Source organism: Lissotriton helveticus, chromosome 6, assembly GCF_964261635.1.
Source record: "Lissotriton helveticus chromosome 6, aLisHel1.1, whole genome shotgun sequence".
Taxonomy (NCBI): Eukaryota; Metazoa; Chordata; class Amphibia; order Caudata; family Salamandridae; genus Lissotriton; species Lissotriton helveticus.
The window spans coordinates 824447985-824460046 of record NC_136067.1 but is presented as its reverse complement, the minus strand read 5'-3'; the positions used below and the strand labels follow the sequence as shown (position 1 = coordinate 824460046).

The 12062-nt window shown below is 43.6% G+C and overlaps 1 protein-coding gene across 1 annotated transcript in view; it reads left to right on the top strand.

Annotated features, from left to right (window-relative positions):
• The window catches only part of AFG1L (AFG1 like ATPase), a 562248-nt gene that overhangs the window by 489020 nt on the left and 61166 nt on the right, over nt 1–12062 (top strand). The gene's annotated exons all lie outside the window — the stretch shown is intronic.

The following is a 12062-nucleotide window of genomic DNA, read 5'->3' as shown; positions in this document are numbered from 1 at the left end:
ACCCTCAATCCTATTTTCACAGCAGGGAACTCCATCACCTTCAGCCACACTTCTGAACTCCCTTGGACGGACCACCGCTGTGTTCACTTCACCTACAAAAATAACATCTCATGCAGACATCCTCACCAGCTTAGGTGCAGGAGTTGGAACAAGATCTCCGACTACCAGCTTGCCGCCACCCTCAGCAGGTCTGCTCTCACCACCAAAGACGACCACCCTACCACCACCGCCCACACACTACACAACTGGATCATCGACCGTGCCAACACTGCTGGCCCCCTCAAGAAAGCCTACAACCCTCATGCCAAGAAAGCCAGCTGGTTCTCCACTGAACTCCATGACTCCAGACGCACCTGCAAATGCCTCAAAAAGCTATGGAGAAACTCCAAAACCCCTGCAGACCTCGAAAACTTCAAAACAGCCACCACCGCCCACCACAAACTCATCAGATACTCAAGGAAGAAAGCCCTCCAGGACAGAATCTCCACCCACGCACACAATTGCAAGGAACTCTGCGGCATCATCAAAGAGTTTGCCCAACCCAACAATGAGACTACAGACATCCCTCCCTCCCAGGATCTCTTCGACAGACTCAGCCCCTTCTTCCATCACAAAATCAAAGCCATCTATGACAACTTTGATGAGAACAACCTCCACGAGGAGCCCCCTCCCATCGCTCCCAGCACACTAAGCAGCCGACACTAGACAGCTGGACCACCCTCAGCATCGAAGACACTCTGAAGACCACCCACTCTGGGGGCCCCACGGACCCCTGACCCCACCACATCTACCACAGATCCGCAGACATCATCGCCCCCAAGTTTCAACAAATCATCAACCGCTCCTTCGAGAACGCCTCCTTCCCTGACGACAAAAAAAACACCAAGATCAACCCTCTCCTGAAAAAACCCTCAGCGGACCCCACCGAATTACAGACTGATCTCCTTACTCCCATATCTGGCCAAAGTCGTGGAAAAAGCCATCAACAGTCAACTCGCCGGCTTCATAAAAGAAAACAACATCCTCAACTCCTCCCAATCAGGCTTCAGGAAGAACCACAGCACCGAAACCTCCGGTGGTCAAGCCTCACCCCCATTTTTGATGCACAGTTGTTTGCAAATATGTCCCATATATCTTCAGAAGTGCTGTAATATAGTACCTGGTATGCAGATGATGCAGAATTGACCAGTGAGCCAGTCTCCGTAAAAGCAAGTGCAACATCAGAAATAACCTTGTTTACTTTCTAGTCCTAAATAAGATCTACTTTCAGTGCATCAACATAACATTATCTGTCCAAAACGTGTTAGGATTTTGAAGGTTTCAGCACCTTCAATTAGCATAATGATGACATTACATGAAATTTCATCAAGTGGCAATAAGGCTCAAAACAGAGGAAATGACAGTACGATTTTTATACTCCGATAGTTTTTGAGAAATAAATGACGTAGTATAATGATAGACATCTGAGCCCTGTTTACTACCTTAACGTCAGTAACAAATATCTTTACTAGTTAAAATGCCAGTGCAGTACGGTGATTCCAGTAACTGATAACTTTCGTAAGACTTGCATTTCATTGTGCTGGGCACCTTTCGGAGACTTATTAGTAATTCTCTTCCTGAACAAACAGCTGGAATTCACCTTTTAACCGGTCAATCCCTAGCCACCAGAATGACTCCTAGAAATATGTTGGATGTAGTTTTACAGAAAAAGTAGTAGCCTGCCATTTATATCAGTAGGGTTGTCTGGTATGCATCAAGTCCCAAGACAAAGTCTTTTCTGTCAGTCTACATAGCTCCTCTGCAGTGATTGGCCATGCCCAAGTTGAATTTCTGGAAGCCATTAACCCTGTCTTGTTTGTGTGCTTTAATTTCATACAAAATAGCCTGGGCTTGGGTTCATATCAGTCCTGCTTGGTGGTCCATTGAAACAATCCGAGAAAAAGAACATTATTCTAAAATGCCCTGACAAAGAAAGGAGCGTTATCCTTTCTGTCGCCACATGTATGCAGAGTTTTTCGTGTCACAACTTTGAGTAATTACTCCCTTGAGGTGTTTAGAGTCTAAAGGCTGAATGTAGAGAGCACTGGGCTGCAGTTCACTGCTGCTCCAGAAATGCATAACACTGTGAGTAGCCTCATGGTTTGTCCAGAGCCCCACAAACGATGGCAGCACTTGGCACATTTTTCTTCTGTCCACTGTGGCACAGTGACCTCCACTTGGGGTGATCTAGTGTTGTCTGTTTTTGTCTCTATGGCCTAACACAAAGAAGACACCCCTTGTTCTAGTGTGGTTGACTTTAAAGGTCACTGATAAAGAAGGACCTTGAGTGGTTCATGCTATGATTCAAGCACATGTAATTATTTAAACATCCCCCCTACTGATATCTGTTCCACAGTGTCAAATGAGCAGTTATCTGGACGCTTAATCGAAGAGCCAACGTCCAAGTTATTCCCTCAAAGAGTCTGTTACCACGATATAAAATTAGAGTAACTAATTACTGTATTTAGTAACCCTTTCAGATCATTGCCAAACGTGACTAGAGAAAATGATGATTTGAAAAACTTCATTAAAATGCATCCATCTACGAACCGATTCACTGCTTTCGTTTCAGAGTAACATATGTGGTAAAGAATTACATATGCTGTAAAGAGAGCAAGAGCTCACAGCCACTCCACAGGCATTGAGAAGATGCTGCCATTTGGTGGATTACTAAAACCTTAAACTTCATTAAAAGAAGATACAATCGTTGGCGGGTTTACTGTTCTTAGATGGGCCTTCCTAATTCCCACGTAAAAACATTGGTTACTAAGCCAAGCCCCTTGTGAACTTCATAATGTGTTTATTACACTGGTGCCCGCAGCTTCAGATGGCATATGTGAGTATATGACCTGTATTATGAAGAATTGCATCCCCTGGATCTGGCTTATAAATAGTTGAATCCTGCACCGTTGGGCAATACACAATCCATGCCAAAAGATATGATGGGACGGGTATCAAACCCTGTCGGTCAGCCACATGGCCGACTGGGGCCACTAGGCCTCAACTGTGGTGGATGGGTCCATTTGCCACTGGTGTTCCGGGGCTCGTCCTACTTTGGCTCTACAGGCTGGGCCTATACAACCTGTCTCACTGTCGTCTCTCAGGGTAATTAGAATGAGCAGTCACAGGCTTCTTAAGAAGGTACTTTGGGATGAGGGACGAGCTCAGCTCTCAGTAATCAACCAACAGACACATTACATTTAACATCCAGTCATTGTTTTTCTCTTGGAAATAGAAAGCACTTTTCATATACACACTAGTAGTCACTGCTTCCAGATTCAACCCATGGCCCAAGATAATTTTAACAAACTGATGACAGAAACTAAAAAAAGTACTGAATTCTTGGGCATACTTTTCTCTCTCAATTTTGGGTAGAACTAATGTATTAAGAATGAGGGTACTCCCGATGTTCACTTTCATATTTAATGTAAAACCTTTGGAATTTAGAACAGAATGGTTTAGAAAGTTGCAAGGAGAACTGAATCGCCTGGAAAAAGCTACATAAGCGAAAAATAGATGGTGGTATTGCCCTCCTAGATTTCCAGCAGTACTGTTGGGCTTTCCAACTAAAAAATGTAAGACCACTCCTACGGGGAGACTCATCAGTTTCCCCCTTTATCGAGCCCTCACTAAATATTCACTGGATGAAGGGGATCACTTCTTACTCACATTTGGGCATCCAAATAAAAAAAAGAAAGATTCGGATAAAGACGCTGATTGGTGTATGTAAAGTATAGACCTGAGTTAGGCGGTTGTTAAAAATCTCGTACTATGGCGAGTTTGCCCCTATATGGATCTCCGGGAACGCCAGACTGTTTAAAGGAGGCCTGTAAAAGCAGCTTAGATCATGCAGTGGGGACAATTGAAGGAAAAGGGCACGTTGTTAACAACAGATACTCTGTCTCAGCTTACGGATGATAAGCTTTCTAAATTTAAATGTTACCAACTTGCGAGCTGGGCAGGTGAACAGGGGGACTTCGGGGAATGGAACTTAGAATGGGATGAGAAACTACAAAGCACTCTCCCTCAGAAGAAAGAAGTGTCAAAATGGTACTGGATGCTGATGCTAGGCAAGGATGCGCCCCTTTCATTGGCAGAGGTATTGTGGAGAACGGACCTGCTGTTGCTGGAGATTATAACACTATGGCAAGTAGCAGTTTCTACACTTTGGGCTACTGTTAAATCTGCACCTCTTAGAAGAAATCCTTTATTTACAATGCATAGGTCATACTGGTTACCGGAGAGATTGTTGGAGATGGGAGGACCAAAGAAAAGGTGCTGTCCTATGTGCGGCTTAGAGAAGGCAGGCGATGTTCACTTGTTTTGGCAGTGTCCGGGTATCCATTCCTCTAATGGTTATAATGAATAGAGAGATCACGGTAAGCCTGGCACTGGTCATCTTCGGCATCCTTTTTAAAAAAAAAAATGTATATTTCTTTTTATTAACAATTCGACAAAAGCTTATCAGGCAATTGCAAGCAGGTTACCACCTTTAAACAGTTACATCGTATAATATTCAAATAAAATTACAGACATTATTTTCAGCAGATCGAGGGGATCCATCAGGCTGACGACTAGGCGGGTGACAAATGTCTCCTCTGTAACGGTTCTAGGCCGCCCATACCTTCGTCCACTTCCCGGGGCATCCCCGAGCTATAAAGACTGACTTCTCCCTGAACATGCACCAGTCTAGATCCTCCTTCCTCTTGCTCATTAGGGGCGGTTGAGCAGACCCCCACTTCTGCGCAATGTTAATCTTCGGCCTCCTTGAAGGGGAAGGGCAGTATAGAAGAATGAGGTAGTCACAGTCACATTTACTTTTTATATTTATTTTAATTGCACAAAGGGAAATGTGTATGAAATGGGTATCCACTGATTTACCAAAGGGCACTGACTGGGACAGAACAACACAATGCATTTGAAGATTAGATTGTACTAATGGATAACAACAACGGTGTGAACCTTTTGTGGCATGTCATAATTGACCAATTAGGTGTAAGATATTTTAATGGTGCGATTGTAGCGAATACCAGAGGTCCAAGCATTGAGACAAAAATCAACAAAGTGAGGAGTACAAAGTTGATCTTTGGAAACTCTTAAATGTTGAACGGGGCCAAGTCCAGGAGTTTGAGCATGAAATAAGGCCCCCGCCGATAACCCAGGAATAGACTCCTTGTCTCATATGAGGATCAAACCCTTTATTTTCCCCGTTTCCTACTCTGTCTCTCACCTGGGTGACCCTATCTGGATATGTTCCCCTGTAAATCTATGGTAGAAGCATGAAGACGTCTCAGTTGCTTATTACAAATCATCACAAATCAAATACACACTCAGTCACTGTTCACTGAGGTTGTTACACTCAAAGTAGCAGTAGTTAGGAAATTAGTCTTACGAGCTTCTTTCAGCACAAGCTGAATCCCACCGCAGGTGTAAACCTGTGGTGACTGCATGCAGCTTCATCAACAGCTATAGAGGGACTCCTACGTTACTCACATCTTCTCCAAGTATGACCACCGTGGATGGTCTGGAGTGGTTTGTCAGTCCCTGGCACCACTCTGCAGGCACTCCTGGTAGTCGTTGCCCATTTCTGGCCCAACACTAATGCCCGTCCCGACATTTGCGGCAACCATCTGGGCTGGTAGCACATAGTCAGGCATATTCTGCCTGACCTGGCCAGTACGCATTGGCAGATGCAGCCTGACCTGGGTCGATACACACTGCAAGGTAGTAGCAGCTATGTCTTTGCCCAATATACTCTGCAAGGCAGACCTGTGTGTATATACATGGTGAGGCAGATGCAGCTCGTCCTGGGCAGATACACACAGCAAGGTAGTTTCAGCCCACTTTTAATCGATGTGTGGATGTACCTAGTCTTTTGCTGTTCTCGCCAGGAACTGTGGAGAGACCCGGAGGCCCTCTGCAGCACAGATCGTTACTGCCTTTGCTGTCTCAGGCAGTCTGCTTTCTCTGGTGTGCCTCCACCAGAAACACGCTGGGCCTCACCTTCTGCTGAGACTCCTCCCCTCTACCAGCAAGCAGACAGGAATCTAGGCAGTAGGCAGACCCTTACACAGTGATCTTGAAACTGGAACAAGGTTGGGTGGTTTTTGTCCCACCTTTATACACATTTTTTAGACTGGATATAGATCCATTGTTCCAACCTTCAGAAGCGGTTTAGTTTTTTTTTTAACTCTTTTTATTGGATTTTGTACAACGAAAAGACAATACAACACATAAGACAGCACCCCCCCCCCCTCTGATCGGGCAGATTAAATGTAGAACAAAAAGAATTTCAATACATAAAATTAAATATTTAAATTAACACATGAATCATCTTGATACAGATAAACATTAGGGTAGATGGGTATACATTACAACTAAACGGTTTTAGCCAAGTTATTGTTATATGAGTGTCTAAGGTTCAGACCATTCTATTAAAGGAGACCAAATTTTTAAACCTTTTGTTCTACGTTTCCTACCTTTAGTTTTATATATTGCCATTTCTAAATTAAAAATTGCTAACAGTCTTGAAAACCACTGTTGATATGAGGGAGCGATAGGATCTAGCCAAGCCGATGCCACACAAATTCTTAATACAGCCATCGAAATAAAAATCAGTTTGTGACCAGAATTCAAATTAGTACAGTTTGCTAAGCCTAATAGAACTGTTTGATCAGATAGATTAACCACAGTTTTAAGGATTAATTAGAGGAAATGTTCAATTTTTGATTTGAGAAAAGTTAAAGCGGGACAAGATGAAAAGATATGTATACAATCCGCATCTTGTAAGTTACAACGAAAGCAGCATGTTCCTCTACCATTACCTCATTTGGCAATTCTATCTGGAGTATAGTACATGAAGAAGCATATTTAATAAAATTGTGTTTGTAATTTAGTTGACATGAGTGCAGTTTGTGATAGCCCATTTACATACTCAAATTCGTCAGTTGATATTATAAATTTATTTTGCCATTTCTGAATAATCTTCTGCCTATCATAAGGTAAATGTGTAAGTAATAATTGATAAAAAACCCCAATCCGTATTTTTTCCTGATAATGGCTAAGAGTTTCAGCTATGATGTTTTTAGGCATAGTGTCTTCTCTCCTCACTCGTCGTAATAGAAAATCTCTAATTTGGAGATATTTAAAGAAATCTCTCCATTCAAGATGATATTTGTCTTTCAAAAATTCAAAAGAATATATCCCTTCTGAGGAGAAGGAGCAACCTATATAGGTAATTCCAGCTATGATCCATCTATCAATATAGGAATCTTTAAATATATCTGGTAAGAGGGGGTTATTTTGTATTGGTGTGTAAAAAGATAACCGTCCCAGACCTATCATTTTCCTCACAGATTTCCAAACTTTAAACATGTTTTTAGTCTTACTTTTTTATGATAGCTATCAAAGAGATATCTCCAAAGATAGCAGATACTTCTGTCATCTAATATTATTTGATGAATCAGAAGCGGTTTAGGATGTTACCTTTTCAAGTGTCCTCTCCAGATGCAACCTTTGTCTAAACCAATGCTTTTCAAAGTAGATCAGGAAGCACTGGAACTGTCTCTAGATTGACTAATCCATGATATGAGCACAATGAAGTGTGAGGTTTGTGTACCTAGCTATCATCAGCACCTCTAAAGTAGCAATTGGGGCTACTGAGGAGGGCAGACTAACCTAGGAACGTCCTCTCCTTGAACAAAAGAAACTGCTGCCTACAATTGGCCCCTACCATCTTCCAAATGGCAGCACTTAAGAAGAACAAATTAGCAACCCCTTACTAACAAAGACTAAATGGAATTTCTAAAGATAGCCCTGTCTTCAACCACCTCACTTCAGTGTCTGGATGCCCACTCTCCAGCCACATGAATAAAGGCAGTACACTTCCACTGTCTGGGGCAGCTGTCCTCATCTTCCTTCTTTTGGCATGGTAAACCAGGGGCATCCAAAATGGATATCGCTGGTTTCAGCATACATACACACACACACAATCCTGCCGTAACACAAGTGCTACACTCACATCTCACATGCTCTTGCGCTCCGTATACACACAGGATGTCAGATCAAGGTTCTGAATTTCCATAAATACGTGGAACTTTACATGAAGGAGGCCAGTAGGCCACTCTCTCATTGACACAGATAAAAATGTCTGGTGAACTATATGAGGTCACAAAACCCAGTATGCTGCCAACACTGCTTATATGCTAAACCCAAATCGGAGACAGCAGCCTTATGCCCAATTTGAAGGTATGCTCGGTGCATCCCTTCAGGTCACATCACTGGTCATGGATCTGGTATTGTCAGAGATAGACCTAGGCTTCTGTGCACATTCCAGATTAGTGTGAGCCAGGGCCAGAAATAAGTTAGGGTACCTGCTACACATGCAGCCGGGCACTCTGTGTTAGGCGGACTTGCCCGCATACTATTCAGGGGACATTCCTGTCACAACTGAAGGCTTATTCTTAACACAAGCTACTACAGGGATCCATACGTCACTAGCTATTAGCACCAATCAGCACCTGCTTAGGTCCTTTAATCTCCTGGTGAGAGGTTTGTCTCCTGGTGTTGTTCAAGCACCTCATCACTCAGTGCCTGCTGTGCAGTTTTTATGGTCTGTTTATTTGTTCAGAGATAATCAGCCTTGCTTCCTGCAGGCTTTCCAGTCACTTTCCCTTCACTTTAGTAAAATTGACCCTGTACAGCACGGATGTTAGACTAACATTTAAAAACCATACACACCATGAAAGTTAGAATATGATTTAAAACTGCGAAGCGATGCCCATAGACTCTGGCATAAACTCCTGAAACCTTCCGTGAAGCTTTCCACCCTAAGCCACCTAATGACAGCCCTGAGGTCTCTGAATTGCTGAACTCGTTCAACTCTGCCCCAACTATGGTGCTGGACGCAATCGTTCTCCACAAAAATCACGGTTCCTCTCACCACCGAGCCTCGGCCCTTGGTACACGCCAGAACTGAAACTAGAAAAATCTAAGTGCAAGAACCTAGAGAGGTGCTGGCACAGAAGGAAAGAGCCGCAAGACAAGGATCAGTATAAATCAGCACTGTCTTGCTACCACTATAATATTAAATCCGTCAGGTGGAACTTTATCATCGACCAAATCAAACAAGCTGACAATTCCACTAAAGTACTGTTCAATATAGTACATGATTTTATTTCCCCACAAGCTTGCACTCAGTCTCCAACGGAATCCCAGGACCTCTGTGACTTTCTGGCCATTTTTTTCCAGGAGAAAATCTCTCAGATTTACTCAAAATTCCCTACTGTTCCCGTGCAGGGCACAGAGATCACCATCCCTAAAGAAGAGCAAGCAAAAGTAACCCTCCATGCATTGGTCAGTTTCCAGCCTATCACTTTGGAAGAAATACATAGTTTCCTGGTTTCAGCTAAGTCTGGGTCCCCCCGGGATCTTTGCCCCCCAAAAATAATGTCCTGGCTAGCTACCTGCTGCGCTTCAGTGATCTAAGAGATCTTCAATTGCTCAATTTAAACAGGCACCATTCCACCAGAGTGGAAAGCAGCATGCGTATGGCCATATTGAACAAAACAACGTTGGACCAAAAATCTCTCAGCAATTATAGCCCAATATCCTTGCTACCTCTTCTGAGCAAACAGCTCGAAGGCCTAATTAACAAACAGCTGGGATCCTATTTGGAACTTAATCATACCCTCGATCCTTCACAATCTGGCTTTCGATCAGGGTACAGCACAGAGACGGCACTTCTGGCTGTGACTGATTCTTTGAGACTGAGGGTGGACGCAGTGAAGCCAGTGATATTGGTGTTATTAAACCTCTCCTCAGCCTTTAATACCATCTCCCATTCAAGGCTTTTGGAAAGGCTGCAAGCAATCGGTATACAGTGTCTGGCACTCAAGTGGCTTCAGCATTTCTTTACAGGCAGACAGCAAACTGTCATTTTGGGCCCGTACTTTTCATGTTAAATGACCTTGGGCAAGGGTGTTCCGCAAGGCTCATGATTGAGCCCCACCTTGTTCAATATCTATATGGCGCTGTTAGCAAAGATCGCAGAACACTGGTTTCGAGATTATATCATAGGCCGATGACACCCAGCTGATGTTTACTCTAGACCAAGACCTGATAACAACCAAAAAGCGTTCGCATCAGACATGTTAGCAATCTCCAGTTGGATGACCGAGAACTGTCTCCAGTTAAATGCAGAGAAGAAGGAGATTATGCTGCGTGGCAAAGCCCCCTCCATCTGCTTGGATGACTGGTGGCCCCAAAAGTTGGGTGCCCCTCCCGTGCCCAAACAAACAGTAAAGAACTCGGGGATAAAACTGGACAGAGCATTAACAATGAAAGAGCAGATCGCTGGAACTACGAGCGCATGCTACTACAATCTGCGCCTCTTGTGCAGAATTTTCCCTTTCTTCCCTACCACGTTACAAAGAACGTTGGTCCAGGCCATGGTGTTAAGCAGACTGGACTATGGACATGCTCTTCTGGCAGAGGCTAGTAAATCAGTGCTCTCCAAGCTCCAGGTGGTTCAAAACACTGCGGCCAGGCTTATCCTAAACCACCCTTCTGGAACATCCTCAGCTCCTTTGCTGAAGGAACTACACTGGCTGCCAGTGAATACGCGCTCCTACTTTAAGATCTGTTGCCTTACATGCAACGGCTTACAAGGCAAAGGCCCGCTATACCTCCGGAAAAAACTAACAACATATTCTCCTAGCCGCAATCTCAGATCCGGAAACAAAGCCTTACTGTTTGTTCCCCGCATCCGCCAAATATGCAGCGGGGGAAAGGTAATTTCCTGTCTTGCCCCAAGGTACTGGAACGATCTCCCCTTGCCCTTACAATCCATTCCCAACTACTGTAAATTTTGGAAAATACTCAAAGCCTACCTATTCTAATCCATCAGGTACGTCTCCTACTTTAGGTCTGCATCAGCACCGAGATGCCCCTGGGTGAGTTTGTGCACAAAAGCAAATTGTTTTAACATAACATAACAAAATCAACTGCAAGTAAAAAGTGATTGATAATGGTGAAACCATCAAAGTATATTGTATTTTAAAGTAGCGCCTCATTGTTCTTCACAACTGCAGTACTATGGTTTCTGTTTATTGAAAATTGTCTTTGTGCATTTCCAAGTTTACCTTTCCCCGTAATCAATTCTTACATTTTTAATAAGCTAGCTGGAGTTGTTTGCATTACTGAAGCTGTACCATACACCCAGTAATGTAAACGAAAGGGCAAACACAAACACCGTTATGATGAATATTTCTATCCACAGATTCCTCACCTTTAGAATATCCCCAGGCGCCAGATTGAATATTGAAATTTTATGGAAATGCTACAGCGCCCCATGTGATTTTGCGGTGACTCTATATCGCCCCTCAAATGAGGTAGCAGAAGTGGCAAGCCTGCACACGGATGTCATTTCCAAAATTTACCTCCGACAAGGTTGCAAGGGTGATGTCGTCCCTGAAAAACAACTGGATTCAAGCTGTGCTATAACTGCAGGAAGCAAATATATTTTATGGACCATACAATGTGTTTTTGTGGTGCTTGGGTTCCATTCATAACTCAAAGTTGTGTGTTGCATGTGCCCTCATGCACTTTATGTCGAACCAGGAGTTGGAATCAAAGCTCAATATCGCGGAACATATAAAAAGGTTGCAGTCGAAACATAATTCCCACTCCATGCCGTGGACCTGTTAATTATTTTGTTCAAGAAGCCAGTCCTGTGTGCAGAAGTCTTCGGATAATATCGTAGTCCCATCATAAGCGCAAGAAAATTAAGCGGGACTCAACCCAGCATTCAGAACCAGGCGTGAAGGCACAAGGGCATCTACTGAAAGACCAAACCCCACAATGTCCTTATGAACTGGTGCTGCTACTGGTCATGATGCCCCTGAACAACAATGTGACAAATGTCTCCTGTATGCGTTCCCATTGCTACCTCTCCTGCGTTCAGTTCTGAGGAAATTTGGGATGAACAGTGCCAATCATTTTAATTGCCCCAAATGTGGTCAGGA